Source organism: Pistacia vera, unplaced genomic scaffold (genome assembly GCF_008641045.1).
Source record: "Pistacia vera cultivar Batoury unplaced genomic scaffold, PisVer_v2 Contig1006, whole genome shotgun sequence".
Taxonomy (NCBI): domain Eukaryota; kingdom Viridiplantae; phylum Streptophyta; class Magnoliopsida; order Sapindales; family Anacardiaceae; genus Pistacia; species Pistacia vera.
The window spans coordinates 113,228-137,281 of NW_022195035.1; the positions used below are offsets into that span (position 1 = coordinate 113,228).

At 37.3% G+C, this 24,054-nt stretch overlaps 1 non-coding gene across 1 annotated transcript; it reads left to right on the forward strand.

The window, feature by feature from the left end:
• The first annotated feature begins 18,117 nt into the window (after positions 1-18,117).
• On the forward strand, positions 18,118-18,224 carry LOC116144254. The gene has a single exon (XR_004130241.1). It is a non-coding gene; the product is annotated as a small nucleolar RNA R71 (small nucleolar RNA).
• The last annotated feature ends 5,830 nt before the right edge of the window (positions 18,225-24,054 follow it).

Here is a 24,054-nt window from a genome sequence, read left to right on the forward strand (position 1 = left end):
GGTATATAGATCTTTGGATTGTACTTGAGTTTGAAATACCATTGACCAGGCTCTAGCTCAAGAGCCTAGTGATTACATCAGTTGAGAATAGCGAGATGTTTGCTAAGACATCTAGATGATACTAACATTAAGTTAGCATAAGTAACACCTGAATTTCAAAACCAATATGAAAACATGGATCTTTCTACCATGATTTATACCTTCAGCATAATGAGAGGTATGAGGTGTTGAAATAGCTGTTAAGATGCAAAATGGATGAGGGTGCTGAAGTAACCTCTCATGTGCTCAAGATGATTGGGTAAATTGAAAGGCTTGAGATTTTGGGTTGTGGTTTGAACAATGACTTGGCAATCGACTTAGTCTTGAAGTCCTTACCCATTTCTTATTCTTAGTTCATAGATAATATGAGCACGAAAGAGAAGACTCTTTTTGAGCTCCTAACCCTTTTAAAGACAGTAGAGCAAGACATTAAAAGTCTAAACCAGTGATGTTAGTTGCTTCTAATACTAGTAGAGGAGTAATCAAAGGTAAAGGTAAGGCTAAGTCTAAACCTCAGGATGCTCTTAAGTCTAGGGGTGACATCAACAATGGTAGGAAAGGTAGTTTGCTTCTATTGTGGCAAGCTTGACCACTATCGGAAACACTGCAAGGCCTTCCTAGAGAATAGAAGAAGAGAGCTTCTTCTTCTAAAGGTGTGTATTGAGATTTATCTCCTGTTACATCTTGGGTCATTGACACTAGATGTGGTTCTCACATTTGTAGTAATGTGAATGGACTATGGTAGAGTAGATAGCTCGGTCGAGGAGATGTGGACCTACTAGTTGGAAATGGAGCACGTGATGTTGCATTAGTTATAAGATCTCATTGTTTGATTTTGCCTACGGGCTTGTTATTTGGAACTTATGGCTTATTATGATTTTCCCTCAGTTTCTAGAAATAATATTATTGTGTCCACCTTGGACAAGTAAGAATATTGCTTTACTAATGGATTGTTGTCTTTTAGTATAAATAATATTCTTTATGGAACTGTTTCATAATAATTTTATATGTTCTTGAAATAAACAATATGGATACTCCCAAAGTAACAACTATGCCAAGTGTGGCAAGTTGAGTTAAATATACTTGAAGGCATGTGGAAAAATATCATAATTCACCTGTCCATATACAGTCCAACACAATGGAGTGTCTGAAAGGAGGAATATGATCTTTCTTGATATGGTTAGGTCTATGATGAGTTTTAGTGATCAACCTGTATCATTTTGGGGTCATGCCGTAGAGGTTGCAACTCACGTACTGAAATGTGTACCGTCAAAGTTTGTAGATAAGACTCCATATGAACTATGGAGTGGGCGAAAGCCCAACTTGTCTTATCTAAGGATTTGGGGTTGTGAAGCTTATGTCAAGAAATTGACATCAAACAAGCTGGGCCCGAAATCTAATAAATGTATTTTTGTGGGTTATCCTAAGGAGATCAAAGGATACTATTTCTACCACCCAGAAGAGTGCAAAATTTTTGTTGCTTGTACTGCTGTCTTCTTAGAGAAAGAGTTTTTCCTAAGAAGTACTAGTGGGAGAAAAATAGAATTCGATGAAGTTCTGGAACCACAAGATGCATTAGATGAAGGACGGGAGGATGTGCAACAGGAAGTGGTTGAACATTGATAAGTGCTTAAAAATACACTTATACTTAGTGGTTTATAGGTATTGTTTGTGGGAAATTAGGATTAATTTGCATGAATTAACTTAATTGTTTCATAAACGCACTTTTCGGGATGACGGGTTTTTTTGTTGTGTTTTCAGGGAATAAGGCTTAAAAATAATATTCGGATTAGAGATGATGTTGGCAAGATAATTTGTGATGACTGGAAACAAATGGATCGAGAATCGGAGTTGAATTGAAGAAGTTATGGCAATTTGAAGTTAAGGAGGAAATTCTAGATTACTTTCCAATTTGAGCATCTCTCAGTTTTTCGACAATAACTTGAGATGTAGATATTATATAGAGATGATTCTTGAATTGTTAGAAAGCTGATTCAAAGGGCTAAATTTTATATGTTTACCACATTGCCAGATTTTATTGTTATCATGCTAAAAAATTACCATCTCTGGAGTGCTGAAGAATGATGCAAGGTTAGAAGAGGAATTGGACCATGCCGCAGCACTGTGCTGCAGCACAACAAGACCAGAACCAACCATGCCACAGCACTGTGCCACAGCACACTTAGTCCAGAATCAACCATGCCGCAGCATAGTATCGGGGCACAGTCATGACAGCTGGAAATTTTCCTTCCGTTTTTTACTAGGAAAATAGGGTTTAAGAGTCCTAAACTAACTAGAATTAAGGAAAACAAAACCCTAACCCTTGTGGGATATAAATAGAAGTCTTTTAGCATTATTTTAGCAAATCTTTGTAGAGAGCAAAAATACTCAATAATGTAGAGATTAAGAGAGAGTGAAAGAGGCTTGGACTGAAGAATTGGAGAAGATCATCATCGACTCCATTGTTCTACCCAAGGTTTCCTAAGTTTTTCTTATCTCTTGTTATTATTTTTTTATTCATTAATATGATTATGTTTTTATTCTTCTCCATGAGTAACTAATTCTTTTGTGATTGAGGGTGATTTCAAAGCCCTGGACATGTCTTGTGGTTAATAAAATCTGCATCTATTTATCTTTTGATCCATCTTGATTATGTGATTATTTCTCTGTGAATAGGTTATAGATAGATTGTCTTAATAGTTTAAGTGCGCAATTAAATAGTTAGGATTAATTTATTAATGCCAATTTAGGTTGTTTAGTACGGAATCGCTTTATTAACCTAAATAACTAGTGGTAAAGTGTATGCCTGCATAAATGGGGGATAATCACTCAAGATAACTAAACTAACCATATGAGTTTAGCCTTGATTCAGTAGGTCTCTCACAACTTAATGCTTTTATTACTCTGAATCTAGAGATCGTATCCTAGGTTATCTAATAAATAGGGAATTGGGTTATGACTGTGTCTAATCCAATGACTCAGTAAGGAGAGATGAAACTTATCAATGTTTCGTATTTTTTTAGCTGATGTGATTAAGAGGGTAGAAAGTTAAAGAGTTCTTTTATTATATGTAATTCATGTCTAGTGGTGGCGAATAAACCTTCAATATAGTTTCTCTTATTTATCTCTGTTGTGATTGTTACCTTGTTTTACTTTGTTTAATTTTAGCTTTATAGTTTTTGTTGAGTTTTTATAGTTCGTGACAAACCCTGTTTGAAGAAGATAATTAATTGAGTTCACAAATCCTATGCGGGAAAGACCCTTACTTGCTCTTTGCTAATACATGACTTTGCATTAGAATTTAGTGAGGTAAAATTAGGTGTTGCATTTGCATGCATCAAACATCGTGAAAAGTTTACTCCACCCTCTGTGGATCAAAGTGAACCACTTCATGTAGCACAAGAGCTACGTAGGTCTAGGAGAGTACGTCATGAGCCTAAGAGATATGGTTTTCTTATGACTCAGCATGGTGACGTATTGGTCTACCAAGATAATGAACCTAGAACCTATGATGATGCTATATCAGATCCATATTTTGTTAATTGGCTTGAAGTCATGAAATCTGAGTGGACTCCATGTACCAAAACTAGGTATGGTCTCTGGTGGATCCACTTGAAGGGTAAAACCCATAGGGTGTAAATAAGTCTTCAAGAAGAAGACTGACATGGATGGCAAGGTGCATACCTATAAGGCACAACTGGTTACCAAAGGTTTCAAACAAATTCATGGCATTAACTATGAAGAAACCTTTTCTTCGGTTGCCATGATTAAGTCCATCCAGATTATGCTTGCGATTGCTGCATATCACGACAATGAAATTTGGCAAATAGATGTTAAAAAAAATTCCTGAATGGAAAGCTTGAAGAGGATGTGTATATGACACAACCCGATAGTTTTGTTCTTGATAAAAAAGCTGATAAGATGTGCATGTTGCAGAGGACTATTTATGGACTTAAGCAAGCTTCAAGGAACTGGAACATTCATTTTGATGAAGCCGTAAAAGAATTTGGTTTCATCAAGAACAAAGATGAGCCTTGTGTTTACAAGAAAGTAAGTAGGAGCGTAGTGGCATTCTGGGTATTGTATGTTGATGACATACTTCTGATCTAGAATGATATACCAAACTTGCAGTTCGTAAAGACTTGGTTATCCAAGTGCTACTCCATGAAAGACTTAGGCGAAGTAGCCTACATTCTCAGAATAAGGATCTATCGTGATAGATCACGTAGGTTGCTTGGCCTAAGTTAGAGTACACATATAGACAAGGTATTGAAGAGATTTAGTATGGAAGAATCCAAGAAGGGATTTCTTCCGATGTGACATGGTGTCTATCTCTCTAAGGATATGTATCCTAAAACACACGATGAGAGAAATAGAATGAAGAGGATCCCATATGCGTCAACAATTGGATCCATTATGTATGCCATGTTGTGTACTCGGATTGATGTCTTATGTGCATTAAGCATTTGTAGTAGATATCAATCAGATCTAGGTGAGCGTTACTGAATGGCTGTCAAGAACATCTTTAAGTACCTGAAAAGGACTAAGGATATGTTCCTGGTTTATGGAGGGGAAGATGAGCTTACTACAAGAGGATACAGTGCTGCTAGTTTCCAAATAGACAAGAATGACTATCAAACACAGTCGAGTTTTGTATTTTGTCTCAACAGGGCTACAGTGAGCTGGAAAAGCTCAAAGCAAAGTACTGTAGTGGATTCTACAACTAATGCTAAGTATATCGCATTATCTAATGCAACCATGGAGGCAGTTTGGATCAAGAAGTTCATTAATGAACTTGATGTGGTTCCAAGCATTACTGATCCAGTAAAGATCTACTATGACAATAATAGAGCCATTGCTATGGCTAAGGAACCACGGTCTCACCAGTGATCCAAACACATACTTAGTTGATTCAATCGGATCTAAGAAATCGATTAGAGAGGGGATGTGTAGAATACCTACTAACTCACTGTTGAAGTTTCTATTGTAGAAGAAGCATGATAGGCATTTAGCATCATTTGGTATTAAATATATGAATGGTTGGCTATAGTGCAACTGGGAGATTGTTAGAGTAGGTGCCTTAGAGCCAATCCAGTTGTGTAAATTGACTCTTTGTAACCATGTTTTATTATCAATAAAAGACATTTATCTATACCATATGATTTGATTATATCCGTATAAGAAAATGGTATATGTCCTTAGGATGGTAAAATCATGACAAGGGCATCGAGTGTTTGAGATCTTGATAGTGAGAACCCTATGAGCACATATGGTGGCCATTTTAGAAACATCCATAGCCCTAGTATTATCCTGACCTAAGGCATATATAATACGGTAAGACTATCATAGTGTTGGACGACCCTGTTGAAAGGTAGTGATAGATCTCACTTGTCAAGGTTGTTTGGTGACAACACAATGCAACACATGGGTGCTTGCTATAGGCAAGTTCACCAAACCGACCCACCAGAGGATTCCATATGGATGGTAACCCCAGTTTCTATGGAATAAATCCTCTAACAAATGGTGGTGCATGTGATCCTTAGACTTGAGATCACCGAAGCACCTTGTGCACCGATTGGTGTAGTTTGACACTAACCCAACATAGTTCTATTAAGAGCTATCAATACTGTAGTGATTGGCTACATCGAGGAGTGTATCAAGACTATGGTGGATCGATAGAGGATTCATTACTCCCAGGTACAAGAGAAATTATCTCACTGAGTAATTCGGTAGATGGCAATAACATTAAATCTGTGGCTACAGTGGGATTGAGTTATAGCTCAATCCAATTTATTTTGGTTGTTGGTCCAATAATCGAATACTGAGATGTCAAGAATATATGAGGTTGACACTACTTCTATGCCTCGACCTTGATGAGATAATAGATGATGAAGGGATTGAATTGCATGGTAACCATATATTTGATAGGTAGCAGTTTCGCTGAATCCAATCTATTAGGTGGCCATGAGGCCTGGCTAGAGGCCAATCTTGGTGTGTGTCGAGTGGGAAGATTGATTGATTGTCAATGGAGATACTATTCACTACCGATACGAAGAGGAGCCTTCGGGTCGCACACATAAAAAACAGATTAAGAACATAATTCGTGAGAGGGGTATTTTCATCATTTATGATAAAAAGACATTTTGGTAATCTCACAATGCAATTAAATTTGCTGAGGTTGCTGCCTAAATTTAATTTTATATGGAAATTCAATTAGTAAGATTATGTATATATATATGTATTTGAATTTAAGTATAAAGGATATTATCTAGTATTAATATTAATAATATGAAATTCAAATTGGGTTTTTAAATTTGAATTGAATTGAATTTAAATATAATGGATATTATCTAATATTATTAATATGAAATTGAAATTTTGGTTTTTAAATTTGAATTAGAAATGCCATGTTTGGTTGCAAGGGGAATCTATTCCAAATTGGAATAAGTTGTTTGCAATTCCAAGTAGAATAGGATTTTACCATGCAATATTTAAGTGTAACTAAAAATTAAATCATTTAATGATTGAGTTGCAAAATTGAAATGTAACTCTCACATTGAGGTACGTAACTTATTTTATGCTTGTTTGCCGTTAGTGTTGCTTGTTTGTCCTTAGTTTTGCTTGGTTTAAGGTAGAGGATTGGCAAAGTTAGGAATTGCAGACTTTGTCGTTGCCGCGGCAAAGAAGAAAGTTCGTCGCAGCGACGTATGCTCTAGAATTTTTCACCATGGCGAAGAAAAAGCTTCGCCAGCGCAAAGAGCTGGTTGGAATTCTTGAGAAAATTCTAGAGAAATTTCCTTAAGGGAAAAATGACCATTCTACCCCTAATTAGTTGAAAATGTGGGGGGGTGAAAAGTAAGGAAATTTTATAGAGAATGCAATGGTGATGAGGGCATTTTTGTAATTGACTAAAGGACAAAGATGAAATTTTCAAGAAAGTGTAAGGGCAAAATGGGAAAGTATGAATATTAATATGAGATATTAAGGGTTCAAGCACACAAACCCTACCATTCTCTACACCCTACAAGCCACCTTCATTCTCAATTCTCTTAATCTCTTCATCAAATTTCCAAGGAAAATTGAAGGGCTTTTGGTTGGATTTTGGTAGAGATTCATTCCTAAGCATTCCAAGGTAAGAATTCTTGCAAATAGAGGTGTGATAAATTATTAAAGTGTTGAATTCTTATAGTTTCTATGCTTAGGATTTTGGAGAAAGTGGAAGTCTACCAAAGAGAGAGAGAGATTCTAGTGAAATTATTCAAGTTCAAGGTAAGTAAATCCAACTCAAGTTATGATTTGAGAAATCAAGTGAGTAAAGAATTTTTATATGTATGTATGTGTTTATGTTTTTTAGAATTGTTTGATGATTGTGGATGAGTAGAATTTAGCCATGAGAAGTGGAAGTTGTTGTGTGGTGATTGATAGAAGTTGGGTTGAATTTAGAAAGAGTTTGAGAAGAATTATGAAGTGTATTTTTCCTGGCCAGGTTTAGTATTGATTTAAGGGAGTTTTACTCCAAATATTGGTGGCTTGAGAAAGAAACAGAAGTATAGCTAAAATAGAAGTTGAATATGCATGCATTATGTTTGATGAAATGTCCAGGAGATTCGTGATCTTGATATGAGCTTGTAGATGATAGAGAAAGACTTATTTTTATGCTACATGGCATTCTTGCATTGAATATTTGCATTTAGAGGGAATAATAAGCATGAATCATCTACATGCAAACATTGCATATGTATGAGAAGTTAAAGAGTAAAGAGAAAGAAAGAAAAGCACTAAAGAACAAAAAGAAAGAAAGAAGAGAGCTAAAGACGAGAAAAGAAAGGTTGTCGCGATGGGGAACCTGTGAGTGACAAGAAGAAGATTCCCACATGCACGCCGCCTTCAGTGAGCGGCCTAAGAATGAGAAGAAAAATTTGTACATCTCATGAGAGTGCATTTGGATGAGGGCTGTACCCAGAAGAAGTACCTACATGCACGCCACCTTAAATGAGTGGCCTGTTGCGTTGTAACTACAACATGCAATGTATAGCACGTGCACTAGTCGGAAAAAGTAATAAAGTGATAAGAAAAGTATTGTTCCCATGAGGATTGGCTCTTAAGCACTGATTTTCCTAATTGTTATCAAGTTGGAGAAATTGAAAAGTGTTGGATTGACGGGAGGAATTTAAACAAAAATGAAAACAAAATTTACCAGGTATTTAAAAGGCTAATTAATGAAAGCAAGATTAAAGCAAGAGTAATATCAAGTAAGGCAAACGGTTAGGGTTTTGACTTTATTAGGATTTTATGAATTAATCTACGAATTATGCTACTTCTACACTCACATGCATGGATTGTAAATCGAATTCCCTAATGTGTAAAACATACCTTATCGGGCTATGAATTCCTACTTTTCCCTATTAATCTTCCGCACCCAACAATTTGAAGATTAATAGATCAAAGTTCATTGAGCTAATGAAATCCTAGATTGATTTCATTGATTCTCAAACCTATCTCTAGTATTCAATACAATAATGGTGATTTCCCTAAGACGCTCATACATGATTCATTTCTCAATCTCATCATGTTTAACAAATACTTTCAAGAAAAACAAGAGAAATCACAAAATCCATGCAATGGAATGCAGAAACAACACTAATTCATTGATTAAACATAGAAATCCCAAATTACATCAAAACCCTAACCCAAGATGAGTTAGTTCATACTGAAATTAACACAAATCTAATTAAAATTTTTGAGCAATGTATTCAACATATTGAAACTAAGAAAAGAGAACAAAGATCTTCCCTATTTGACGAATCCCCAAGGTTCAATCTCAATCTTCTCTCATTCTTTCCCAAAATGTTAAACTTACTCTAAAAGTGACGAACCTCTAAAAATGGCTAAGTTTTTCTTCTATAGTCGGTCCAAAAACCTAAAAACTTTCCTAAAATAAAACTGTGTGTTTTGAATAAAATTGGAAATCGCAGACTTCCCCGCGGCAAAGGATATTCTTCTCCATGGCAACGAGTTAAGTTGAAATCCCATGTCGAGAGTCTATCGTCGTGGCAAAGAATGAACTCTGCTATAGCGAACCTTCCTGAACAATTCTGAATTTATGGAATTGCCCTCCGCTTGCTTCTTTGCTTGAATATTCAATCTTCGATGCTCTCAAATGGGAACAAGCTTCATAGTGCTTCAAATCTGCTTCAGAACTTCCTCAAATTCTGAGATTTGCTTGCTTCTAGTCTAGAAACTCAATTCCGCTTATTATTTGCTCAAAGTGCACGTTTTGGCCTGAAACATAAAATATGTGAAATTAAGTTGCAATTCAGGCACAAACGAAATAAGAAGTATCTAAAATCCGGCCAAAAAGCCTAAATGAAACAGTATAATCCTCGGATTATCAAATACCTCAAAACTAAAGACATGCTCGTCCCCGAGCATCAGGTACAAAACACGACTCCAAGAAAAACAACTAACAAACAAAAGCAGAAACAACAAAATTGAAAATGAAATGAGAAAACTTGAAAATAAAAAATCACACACAAAGAACTGCCTAGAATTTATACAAGTCTAAAAAATTGTTGAAACATTATTACTGGAAAATGCTCAACACTCCAAGAAGTTATAAGTTGCATTGAATATCTTTCTCTATTGGTCCCTTGAGTAGGTAATCCCCACTTCAGTCCACATTCCAACTTCCTGGATTATTTTATGCAGAAATGCAGAGTTTATCAAATGGTGGCAGACTCCATAAGCCTAAGTATAGAACTACTCACCACTAATGAGGATTCGACATCACTAAAGATCAAAAGGTCTTTACAGGCTTGTAACGTTAGACATGATTAGTGGGCTCCAAAGAAAAGGAAAAGTTAAACAAAGCAAGAGAACTGGGTTTCTTTTAAGCAAACACTAAGAACTACATCACTTCCCCGTTTCTTTCTCAACCACCGCTCAAGGTGTCAACCATTTTGTGAACCTCAAACATGTGCAATTCTTATTTTTTATTCTGAAATGCACTCTCAAATTTCTATAAATTTTTTTGTTATTTCTTTTATTTAAAAAAAAAAAAAACAGAAATAACACTAAATTTTTGAGGTTAAATACCCTTTTTTTTCTTGCCCTTCTCGCGACCCTCAAACTTATTCTTTTGGTTCATTAGCATCTCACACAACTCTCTAAGCTCTTTTGTGTCTGCAATAGGTTCAGAATTCTCTTAAAGGTTGTGAAACGTGTTTAGGGTGAAAGGGTTGGGCATTATTGGTTGCACAAGAAAAAATAGGACAACGATGATTTCATAAGGCTCAAATGGGTGACTAAGGATAAATTTTCATGGTTGGCTGGAAAGGCTCAAACGTTTCAAAAAACCACATAAATCACTTTCTCAATAATGTCTATTCCTAGAATTTCGCCTCAAGCACTTCTCAACTAGGTTCTAGAGTCCACCAACATTATCAAGACTTCACCTAACCACATAAAATGAATCTAGGCATGCCGAAATAATGAAAATGGTGGTTGAACCACTCAACAAACCTCAAGCTAAATCAAGTCAACCAACCTAAACTTGAAGCAATGCTTAACATTTTTCAAAAATAAAATTCCAACAATCCTATTCTCATCATAGACTTATGCAATTCATCATTGGCACAACAATACAAAACATGAAAACCACTAAACACAAATCAAAATTTTGAATTTTCCTACCCCCAAACTAAAGATGACATTGTCCCCAATGTCACACTATGCACAATTTAAGAATAGAAAAATAGTATTTAAAAAGGTACGAGATAGTTCCCTGATTAATCCGTGAAGTTTGAGTTTCGTTCAACAGCATGCACACCCATTCCTTGGCTCTCTCATAATCATAATCTGTAAAACAATTGAAATTCTGTGGTGTCCACTGTGTTAGAAAATTTCACTGAATAATATGGAAATATTACAACCTAATCTCGCCCTTACAACTACTAGAAAGTTCAAACAAAAATTAACAATTCTAAAACGAAAAGAAAATTAGTTCCAATGTTCAAAACAAAAAGAAACAATAACAAATGAAAATATAAACTACAAAAACAAGTGCTCAGGTTTCATTCTTCGTCCTCCTCCTCTCCTTCAGTGTCATCATCTTCTGCTTCGGAATCATTCCATTCCTCAGAATCTCAGTCTTCCCATTGGAAGCTCGAAACGTCGACGCCTAGATTGGTGCAACAGCTGTGCTGCATATCATATAGCATTCGGGTCTGCTCTGCCATCCAATCTTGACGTCGTTCCATCCGTTTCATCTTACCCAAAATCTGCTGCAGCAGCTCTTTTGTTGTGGATGTTGAACTAGATGTTGCGGCAGCTTCTGAGGTTCTTTGTCTTTTCATTACAGAGCCGGATTCTTCTCTGGGAGGACTTCCAAGTAGCTTGCGATAGTAGGTGGCATCGAGGGGTGGGCAAAATTAATAAGTGGTTCATCATCTGCTGTCTTGACTCCTGCTCAAGTGCACATCTCTATAATGAGATGTGGGAAGGTGAAACTCCCTTGCCCTGGTTTGGCCGCATGTCGTATACTATCCATGATAATGTTCCCTACATCCATTTTCTTTCCAATGGCAATGCAATAGAGTAACATTGCCCGATCAAAAACCACTGTGCTATAATGCGTCTCCGAAACCATCCTGGCACACAAAAAGTACTGCCACAATCTAGCCATAGGAATCAGATTCGTTCCCTTAATGCTTCTTCTTTCCTTCTTCGAAATATTCCAAGAGGTACCTGACTTTGCTATGACCTTAAGTATCTCCTCCTCGTTAATTTGCTTCTTCTTAAATTTCTGATACTCATCATGGTCAATGAGATCGATTCTGTAAAAATCATTGATAACCTTCACATCAATTGGCACATCAATACCTCTCACATACACATGTCCGGGATCACACTCAAGGAAATTAGCATAGAATTCTCTCACTATTGGCTCTACGGCTAAATGTTTAGGTTCACTCATGAAGCTATCCCAACCTCTTCCTCGATTCCAATCTTCTGCATGGGCGGTGGTCAATACACGCTCAGCAATAAACCCCTTATCTTTCCTTTTGATTGCACCTTCATAACGTTGCCGAGCCTTTTCACTAACAAACCTATTGTCTACTTGTTTCCCTTTCCCTTTACCTTTGGAAGCCATTTTGAGCAGCATTTTTGGTTTTCACTATGAATACTCAAAGCTACCCCCAAACTAAGAATTCAACCCGACAATTCAACGCTAAATGCCCTTACTATTGACCACAATCACTCTTAAATGTACACCAAAGTTTCAAAATGTTGCACCTACACCCCCGAATTCATTACTCTTCTAAACTCAATCAAAAGAACTCCAAATCTAAAACCCAACTTCCTCAACGACCCACAAATCAAACTCCACACTCCTTCAATCAATATCACACCACAAACTTCACCAAAATTCACAACTCAACACATTCAATCAATATCTCAAATTCAAAACACTTATAATCAAAATTGATCAATTTAAAGGCTGGAGAACTCAGAATCTTACCAATCCCAAGATGAATGCACCACCAATCTCTTCAATTTCGGCCCATATTGCAAGATCCCCAATTTTTTAAAACCTAGGGTTTCCAAAATTTTCTTCAAATTTCACAAAAATCCTTGGCAAAATGAATTGATTTAGTGTTTTTAAGGGTTAAGGACTTAGGTATAGGGATGGAAATTCACTGGACAAGCTCTGGATTAAAGGTGGAAGTGTTTGGCTCTTGGGTGTGTTTTGAAACTTTTCGCAAAAATGAAAAGTCCTGTTGGGTATTTATAGAAAGCAGTTTTCGCCACGGCGAAGTTCTTTGTTTAATATGCAAAACCCAGTCGATGCTGCGGCAAAGAAAATTTCTTCGCCGCAGAGAAAAATTCTAGTGTATACATTGCCGCGGCAAAATTTCCTTAGCATAATACCATTTATGCCGCGGGAAAGAAAATTTTCTCGCCACGGTGAAAAATTCTAGAGAGCACAATGCCTTGGGGAAGAGCAAACTTTGCCATAGCGAAGTTTAGAACTTTTCGAATCTTTTTCTTGCATGGTGTACATCGCTGCGGCGAAAACTGGAAATTTCCTTTTTTTCGCCATAGTTTGATCATTCACCTGAAACACTCGAAAACACACAAAATTAAAATTATTCTAAATCATAAAACAACTAAACAGATTCAAAACAACAACAAACAAATGAAAACACTTGGGTTGCCTCCCAAGAAACGCTTGTTTATAGTTGGAAGCTTGACTTTCTCATGTCATCATTTTGGGATGTCAAGTTGGATGGGAAGTGACTTGCAACTCATCACCCCATCAATGTATGGCTTCAATCTTTGTCCATTGACCTTAAATGTGCCCTTTTCTTCACGTGAAACCTCCATCGCCCCGTATGGGTAAACTTTTGTAGGTATGAAGGGTTCGGACCATCTAGACTTAAGTTTTCCAGGGAAGAGTCTAAGTCTAGAATTATACAACAAAACTTTTTTACCCACTTCAAAGTTCTTCTTCCTGATATGCTTGTCATGCCACATCTTGGTCTTTTCTTTGTAAATCTGGGCATTCTCATATGCTTCATGACGAAACTCGTCAAGTTCATTCAATTTCAGCATCCTTTCCTCCTTAGTAGCTCGTAAATCCATGTTTAGCTGCTTAACTGCCCAATATGCCTTATGCTCGAGTTCCACTAGCAAGTGACATGCCTTCCCATATAATAACCTAAATGGAGACATACCAATTGGAGTCTTGAATGCAGTGCGATATGCCCATAATGCATCATCTAACTTCCATGACCAATCCTTCCTGGAAGCATTAACTGTCTTCTTTAGAATTCTTTTCAACTCTCTGGTTGACAGTTCCACTTGCCCGCTGGTCTGAGGATGGTACGGTGTAGCCACTCTATGTTTCACTCCATATTTTCCCAACAGTGCATCAAATTGCCTATTACAAAAATGAGACCCTCCATCACTAATAATTGCCTGTGGTACCCCAAATCTTGAGAAAATGTTCTTTCTCACAAAGTTAACCACCACCCTGGCATCATTGGATGGCAATGCAACTGCTTCCACCCATTTCGACACGTAGTCTACAGCCACCAAGATGTACACATTTCTATACGAATTTGGGAAGGGACCCATGAAGTCAATTCCCCACACATCAAACAGCTTAACAACTAGGATGTTATTCAATGACATCTCATCTCATCTCATCTCTCCTTGAAATATTTCCACTCCGTTGACATTGGTCACATTCTTGAACTACCTAGAAGGCATCATTGAATAGGGTTGGCCAATAAAATCCAGATTGAAAGACCTTGGCTACTGTCCTAGTTCCTCCAAAATGACCACCCACTTCCCTTTCATGGCAATGCCGTAGAATACTCTCCATCTCTTCTTCTGGGACACACCTACGTATCATCTGATCAGCACAGTGTCTATACAGAAATAGTTCTTCCTAGAAATAATACTTCAAGTCAGAGAAAAACTTCCTCTTTTGTTGGAAGGTCATGCCATTTGGAAGCACTCTCGATGACAAGTAGTTTGCAATATCTGCATACCAAGGAGCTTCTTCAACTCTCATCAATTTCTCATCCGAGAAAGCCTCTTTGATTTGAGTTTCCTCTTCACTTCCCTGGGTTGGTAGTTTAATTCTCAACAAATGATCCGCCACCAATTTTCTGACCCCTTCTTATCTCGGATCTCCAACTCAAATTCTTGTAATAGTAAGATCCATCTTATCAGCCTCGGTTTTGCTTCTTGCTTTGCCAACAGATGCTTGAGCGTCAAATGATCCATGTAGACTATCACCTTAGCACCTAGCAAATAAGAATGAAATTTGTCAAATGCAAAAACAACGGCTAACAACTATTTTTCAGTAGTGGTGTAATTCATCTGTGCATTAGTGAGTGTCTTGCTAGCATACTGAATTACATGCAAAACTTTGTTCTTTCTTTGTCCTAAAACTACTCCTAGTGCAAAATCACTAGCATCACACATCAATTCGAAAGGTAGTTCCCAATTAGGAACTACAATAATAGGTGCTGACACGAATAATTTCTTAAGAGTTTGAAAAGCATGCATGCATGCATTCATCATCAAAATCAAAAGGAACATCCTCAATCAGTAAATTGCAAAAGGGTTTAGAGATTTTAGAGAAATCCTTGATAAACCGTCTGTAGAACCCCACATGCCCCAAGAAACTCCGGATTGCTTAACGTTTATAGGTGGTGGCAGCTTCTCAATCACTTCTGTTTTTGCTTGATCCATGTCGATGCCATCCTTTGAAATTCTGTGACCGAATACTATTCCTTTCTGTACCATGAAATGGCATTTCTCCTAGTTGAGCACGAAATTCGTCTCTTGACATCGCTGCAAAACAAATGAGAGATTAGATAAACAATTGTCAAAAGAAGAACCAAAAACAAAGAAGTCATCCATGAAGACTTCTATAAACTGCTCCACCATGTCACCAAAGATTGCCATCATGTATCGCTGAAATGTGGTCGGTGCATTGCATAACCCGAAAGGCATCCTTCTGTAAGCAAAGGTGCCATAGGGATGAGTGAATGTCGTTTTCTCTTGATCTTCAAGAGCAATGACAATCTAATTATAACCTGAAAAATTATCCAAGAAACAATGATAAGCATGCCCTGCCAATCTCTCCAACATTTGATCGATGAAAGGAAGTGGGAAATGATCCTTCCTTGTCACTTCATTCAGTTTCTTGTAATCGATTCACAACCTCCAACCCGTGACTGTCCTAGTTGGTATCAATTCATTGTTGTCATTCTTAATCACCGTGATACCTCCTTTCTTTGGAACCACTTGCACCTGGCTCACTTATGGACTATCTGAAATAGGATAGATTATTCCTGCATCTAGAAGTTTCACCACTTCCTTTCTGACCACTTCGTTCATCGAAGGATTCAATCTCTGTTATGGTTGCACCCTAGGCTTGACATTATCTTCCATGAGTATCTTGTGCATACAAAAAGATGGAGAGATGCCTCTAATGTCTGATATAGTCTATCCAATTGCTTATCTATGCTCCCTTAACACCCGAATCAACTACTCTTCTTCCAATTTACTCAGCCTTGAATTGATAATCACTGGGAAGGTTTCTGATTCACCAAGATACACATATTTGAGTTAAGAAGGTAAAGGTTTCAGTTCAAGTTTTGGAGATTCTTTCGTTCTTGCCTTTTCCTTTTCTTTCTCAATATCAAACTCTTCAAATTCTGAATCTTGGCTCGCATTAATCAGCTAAAGTGCTTCCAAAAATCTAGCACACTCATTCTTCGTCAGCTCATCTACCTCTATTGTTTTTTATTGGGCAATGCATGCTTCTAGAGGTAGTTGAAAGATGTTCTCTTCAATAGCCTCTGCTACTAATCTATCCACCACGTCTACACTAAAGCATGAATCTAACTCTGATGGGAATTTCATGGCCTCAAAGACATTGAACGTTACTGTTTCATCTTGGACCCTTAACAACAATTTTCCTTCTTGCACATCAATGAGGGCTCTTCTGGTGGCCAGAAATGGTCGCCCCAAGATGAGAGGCATTTCCTTGTCCTCTTCCATGTCCAATACAACAAAGTCCACAGGAAAGATAACTTTATCCACCTTCACCAAAACATCTCAACTATGCCCCTCAAATGCTTGATGGATATATCTGCAAGCTGCAAAGATATGGTTGTTGGCTTCACTTCACTAATCCCTAATCTCCTGAAAATAGAAAAAGGCATTAGATTTATGCTTGCACCTAAATCATCAAAAGTAATGTCTCCTATAACACAAGGAATAGTAAAACTCCTTGGATCTTTAAGTTTCGGTGGCAACTTCTTCCGTAGAATGGCACTGCATTCTTCCGTAAGCATCACTGTTTCCTCATCTTCTAACTTCCTTTTGTTTGATAAAATCTCCTTGAGAAATTTTGCGTAGCTTGGCATCTTTTGTAATTCATCTACAAAAGGAATGTTAATATGCAGTTTTTTAAATATTTCAATGAATTTGGTAAACTGCTTATCCTGATTTTTCTTTCTAAGTCTCTGAGGAAAAGGCATAGGAGGGGTGTGATGTGCCAACTCTGGTGGTATCTCAGGGAATGGCAATTTTTCTTTCTTTTGCCTTTGCCTCTCTTCTCGCTTTGATTCATCTTCCCTAAGACTGGTTGGTTTCTCTTTAGCAATGATCTCTTTGTCAACTTCCTCATCAGAATCTTCATTTTCTTTTGGCGGGCTTTCTTATTTCTTTGATTGTTCCACCTCTTCCAAGACTGTCCCACTTCACAGAGTTATTGCATTCGCTTGTTCACGTGGGATTGTCACTGTGTTGCTTAGTAGGGAACCTTGTGGTCTCTCATTTAGCTTATCGGCCAATTGACCCACCTGTACCTCCAAGTTTCAAATGGATGCGCCTTGGTTTCTGAAATTCGCCCTTGTCTCATTCATGAAACTTATGGTCTCTTGCATAAATTTTCTGAACATATCCTCTAGTTTTGTCACTCTTTCATCTCCTAGTTGATTATTCACCCCCGCTTGATTGTTTGGCATCATTCTTTGGTTCCATTGGTTATTCTGCTAATTCTATTGATTCTGATTGCCCCAAGACAAGTTTGAATGATTCCTCCAACCATGATTATACATGTTGGAATAAGAATTGTTTTGTTGTCTTTGATTTCTTGCCAAGTAGTTGACTTGTTCTGATGATGATGAAGCTGAAGCAAAAGTGTTCCCTACTTGACATTCATTGCTCATATGGTTACCTGCACAAAAATCACAAGTTAATTGAGGTGCTTGAATAGAATTCACTTGCATACCTCCTAATTGCTTCTGAAGTGCTATAAGTTAGGTTGAAATGGCCATGTATGCATCAACTTCATGAAGACCCATAGATTTCGTCGATTGTATCCTCTCATTCGGTCTTTGATAATTGTTACTTGCTAGAACTTCAAGCAACTCATGAGCTTCTCCAGGTGTCTTGTTTTGCAATGCTCTTCCTGATGCTGCATCCACCATCGTTTGCACATTAACCATCAACCCATTATAGAACGTTTGGACTTGCATCCAAACTGGCAAACCATGGTGTGGACACCTCCTCAGTAGTTCCTTGTATCTTTCCCAAGCCTCATATAATGATTCAGACTCTTCCTATAGAAACGATGTGATATCATTTCTCATCTTCGCAGATTTTGCTAGAGAAAAGAATTTAGTCAGGAACTTCTGTGCTAATTCATTCCATGTAGTGATTGTTCTTGGTGGTAGTGCCATTAACCATCCCTTTGCATTATCCCTTAATGAAAAAGGGAGCAATCTCAATCTGATGGCATCATCTGACACTCTATTTGACTTGAAGGTATCGTAGATCTCTAAAAGGTTTGCAATGTGCAGATTTGGATCTTCCTTCAAATCTCCCTTAAACTGTACCGACTGTTGGATCATCTGGATGATTGTCGGCTTTATTTCGAAAGTGTTGGCTTGTATTGCTGGTCTAGTTATACTTGACCTACTGCCATCAACCGTGGGAACTGAGAATTCCCTCAATGTTCTGTTTTCTGCCATCTCAACAACTATGGCCTCTTGTTCTCTTCTCTCTCTGTTAAGTCTTCTTGTAGTTCTTTCAATCTCTAGATCAATAGGAACCACTGGCTAACGTCTAGCTCTTCGCATAAACTACACAAAAGAGAGAAAAAGTGAGATCACAAGCTAACAGAAAAGAACAACAAAAATTAACCAATAAACAATTAAAAAAAAAAACTCCAATCTAGCTACACAAGAAAAATTCAATGTTAACACAAAAATCAATCCCCGGCAACGGCGCCAAAAACTTGTTGCGTTGTAACTACAACATGCAATGTATAGCAAGTGCACTAGTCGGAAAAAGTAATAAAGTGATAAGAAAAGTATCGTTCCCATGAGGATTGGATGTTAAGCACTGATTTTCCTAATTGTTATCAAGTTGGAGAAATCGAAAAGTGTTGGATTGACGGGAGGAATTTAAACTAAAATGAAAACAAAATTTACCAAGTATTTAAAAGGCTAATTAATGAAAGCAAGATTAAAGCAAGAGTAATATCAAGTAAGGCAAACGGTTAGGGTTTTGACTTCATTAGGATTCTATGAATTAATCTACGAATTATGCTAGTTCTACACTCACATGCACGGATTGTAAATCAAACTCCCTAATGTGTAAAACATACCTTATCAGGCTATGAATTCCTACTTTTCCCTATTAAGCTTACGTACCCAACAATTTGAAGATTAATAAATCCAAGTTCATTGAGCTAATGTAATTCTAGATTGATTTCATTGATTCTCAAACCTATCTCTAGCGTTCAATAAAACAATGGTGATTTCCCTAAGAAGTTCATACATGATTCATTTCTCAATCTCATCATGTTCAACAAATACTTTCAAGAAAAACCAGAGAAATCACAAAATCCATGCAATGGAACGTAGAAACAACACTAATTCATTGATTAAACGTAGAAATCCCAAATTGCATCAAAACCCTAACCCAAGATGAGTTAGTTCATACTGAAATTAACACAAATCGAAGGAAAAACGGTGAGCAATGTATTCAAAATATTGAAATTAAGAAAAGAGAATAGAGATCTTCCCTATTTGATGAATCCCTAAGGTTCAATCTCAATCTTCTCTCCTTATTTCCCAAAATGTTAAACTTACTCTAAAAGTGACGAACCTCTAAAAATGGCTAAGTTTTTCTTATATAGTCGATCCAAAAACCTAAAAACTTTCCTAAAATGAAACTATGTGTTTTGAATAAAATTGAAAATCGCAGACTTCGCCGCGGTGCAGAATATTCTTCGCCGCAGCAACGAGTTAAGTTGAAATCTCATATCGAGAGTCTATCGCCACAGCGAAGAATGAACTCCGCTGTGGCGTGTTAGGAAATGGTCTATATACGCAGCAGAAACAAAAAAAAAAAAAAAATGATACAAGGATCGTTTACTTGAGCCAAGATCAAGGGTATAATTTTACAATTTATATTAAAGTAAAATCTACACAAAAAGGTTAATCATGAGTTAAGAGAATCATACGCGTGTTTGGAGGCTCCACCATGTTTGTCTTTGAATGTTTTTGCTACCGACCCAAGCATAGGATTGAACTGACGTAGTCCACATGAAGACAATCACAAAGAACCAAAGAGGGATTTGCTAGATCCTCTTTGACTTTAAGATTAAAGAAGAATGAAATCAAAATGAATTGATTTTAGGCAAAATGGGTTTCTGCCGTGGGAGAGAAATGGGGCTACAGTGTTTGTGTTTTCAAGAGAATGAAATAATGAAAAGTCTCATGATTTTACAAAGAAACAATTTTCTTTTATAGTAAAAATTAGTTACCCTATTCCAATATGGAATAGGCTTGGGCTCCAACCCAAACACCCCATGTTACCAAACACTCCCAATTAGATATTTAATTTTTTATTTCATCATTATCTCAATTAAAATCAATTAATATATATTAAATATATATATTAACATTTAACAATAATGATGATTTAATTAAATATATGTGAACACATATTTAAACGTAATTTCACTTATTTAATTTTTCTAATTAAATAAAGGCTACGACCTTCAGCAAATTTAATTACACTATGAAATTACCAAAATACCCTTTTGCCTTAAAAAGATGAAAACGCCATTCCTTCTTCTTGGATCTTAAATTATCTTCGATGTGTGTGTCCCATAGGCTCCTCATCATACCGACAGTGTATAGTATCGCGATTAATACCAATTAATCATCTCACTGTACACAGACCAAGATTGGCCCCTAGCAAGGCATCATGGCCACTCGATAGATTCGGATTTAGCAAAGTAGCTACCTGTCAACGATATGGTTACCGTACAATTTGATCCTTTCATCATACGTTATCTTGACGAGACGAAGGCATAGAAATAGTGTCAACCTTTGGTTACTCTCGATATTATGTATTCAGTTTCTAGACTAATGACCTGTATTATAATTCGGATAGAGCAACAACTCAATCCCATTGTGGCCACAATTTTAGTGTCATTGCCATATACTGAATTGTGCTGTGAGATAACTTTTCCAGTACCCAGGAGTGATGAATCCTTTGTCAATCCACCATAGTCTTGATACACTCCTCAATGCAGCCAATCACCACCGTATTGACAGCTTTGAATAGAACTACATTAGGCTAGTGTCAAACTGCACCAATCGATGCACAAGGCACTCCGGTGATCTCAAGTCTAAGGATCACATGTACCACCATTTGTTAGAGGATTTATTCCATAGACATTGGGGTTACCATCCATATGGGATCCTCTGGTGGGTCAGTCCAGTGAACTTGCTGCAGTGTATCTGTCTACAGCAAGCATCCATGTGTTGCACCAGGTTGTCACCAAACAACCTTGACAAGTGAGATCATTCACTGCCTTTCGATAGGGTCGTTCAACACTATGATAGCCTTACCGTATTATCTATGCCCTTACTTCAGAATAATATTAGGGCTACAGACATTTCTAGAATGGCCACCATATGTGCTCATAGGGTTCTCACTATCAAGATTTGCAACACTTGATACCCTCGTCACGGTTCTACCATTCTAAGGACATATATCAATACATATTGCAATAATAATGATTTACGCGATATAGTATAAAATGCCTTTTATTGATTAATGAACATTATTACAAAGAGTCAATTCCACAATAATTGATTGGCTTTAGGGCACCTACTCCAACACAACGAACCTTCCTGAACAATTCTAATTTTATGGAATTGCCCTCTGCTTGCTTCCTTGCTTGAATATTCAATCTTCGATGCTCTCCAATGGGAACAAGCTTCATAGTGCTTCAAATCTACTTCAGAACTTCCCTGAATTCTGAGATTCGCTTGCTTCTGGTCAAAAAACTCAATTCAGCTCATATTTGCTCAAAGTGCACGTTTTGGCCTGAAACATAAAATATGTGAAATTAAGTTGCAATTCAAGCACAAACGAAATAAGAAGTATCCAAAATCCGGCCAAAAAGCCTAAATGAAACAGTATAATCCTCGGATTATCGTGGCTTTAGAAGAAAAAGAATTCGTATAGTCCGTAAGAGTGCATGTAGATGAGGACTATACTCACTCACACGGCCAGGGTTTCGAATCCATGCATCAACCAAGTCTGATCGGCAAAGAATAAGAAAGAATAAGACAAAATAAGAAAGAACAAGAAAGAATGAGCAAGCAAGAAAGGAAAGAAAAGAAAAGAAAAGAAAAGAATAGAAAGAAAGAAAAGAAAAAGAAAGAAAGAAATGTAGAAAACAGAAAGAAAACAAAATAAGAAACAGAAAAGAAGAAAGAAAATGCATCTCTATGCATTTGTGCATTTGTATCATATTTATGCATGATACCATGATTCCTATCATGGTTAGTGAGAGATTAGAAGAAAGAAAGAACAGAAAGAACGAGAAAGAAAAAACAGAGAAAGTTAGAACAAAAGACCAGTGAGAACTAGAGATAGTGGAAGAAAAGAGAAAGAACAAAGAGAGAATGAAGAAGAAGAAAAAGAGTAAAGTAAGGAAGGAATTCAGAATATGAGGACCAAAAAGAGAAGGCTAGTATAACGGATTTACTTACTAAGCAATTAGTGCTCACTCCATTGATTTCTTTGTTCTTGCAGGAAATAGGTAAGAAGCGGTCGGATGGATGTCGAGAAGCGGAGGGAAACAACACCACTGTCTACTATTTTTGAGCTTATGTACATGAAACTTTTATTAACGTAAAGTATTTTGTATATAAAGTAGAGAAATTTTTGGGCCCATTATCTTTTACTTCGATGTTTATGTGTTTTTATTGTATCATATTCCCCAAGTATATTAGCTAGAAAAAGTCATTACATTTTTGGTATCAGAGCAAAGATTTTGGGATTTGACAGTGTGCCTCTCTCGCCACGTTGACGTTCCGTAGCCGAATGTTGTAAGTTAATTCTTTCCTTAGTAGCAAATGAGTTATTTGAGTTGATTCAAGTGTGGTTGTCTTGTAGATGAGACGTAGAACCTAAGCAAGTAGTAAGAAGACGATAAGTGCGGGGGAAACTTCCAACCCACCAGAACCTACTCCCCCTACCCTTGATAAGGCGAGAATTCGAAATATTGTACAACAAGTGTTAGTAGAAAGTCAGGGGAGAGTTGTACCAGAAAAAGTTGAAACCCCCGTTCGAGTACCGACCACCAGGGAAGAAAGAGAAAGGCCGGTACCCCCAATAGTACAGAACCATATTGAGCCTATATATGGGCTGCCAAGCCAACACGAACCGTTGGAATTCAGAGGTACAATGGATCCATTAGTGGTAGAAGAGTGGTTTAGGTCCGTAGAGTGTACGACGACATTGTTTCCCATGACAGACCGGGAAAGATCCGGTATGCTAGTTTTCTATTATAGGGTGATGCCTGGATTTGGTGGGAGTTGATGGAAGATATCATGAGGTAGCAGTTATGACTTGGGGAGAGTTCAAAAGATTATTTGAGGCTGAGTATAGAATAGTTGATCGGGTTCATGAAAAGATCCAAGAGTTTATCGGTTTGTAACAGGGCACCGGTACAGTGAAAGAATACTCACTGAAATTTAATTCCCTGGCAAGGTTTGCGCTAGGTGTAGTGAGTACCCTAGAACTGAGAAGAGATAAGTTCATGCATGGGCTAAAGCTAGAAATAGCCCGTGATGTAATGGCAGGTGCCGAGCCCCCTCAGACCTATAGTAAGGCTTTGGAGCAAGCTTTAAGGGCAGAGATATTTGTAAATAAGCTCACCTCAGTTGGTCCATCAATAGCAGGATTAAGAGAGCCATCTCCCGCATTACAAAGAGAGAGAATTGATGTTTCAAGAAGTAGCGAAGTGAGGAATAAGAAGAAATTTCAGCCTAAGAAGAATAGAAGAGACTGGCAAAGTAAACGGCCAAGGACTACTGAGTCTCCCTTATGTCCAAAGTGTAGGAAAACTCATTCAGGGGAATGTTTAAGAGAGTTAGGCCGGAACATTTG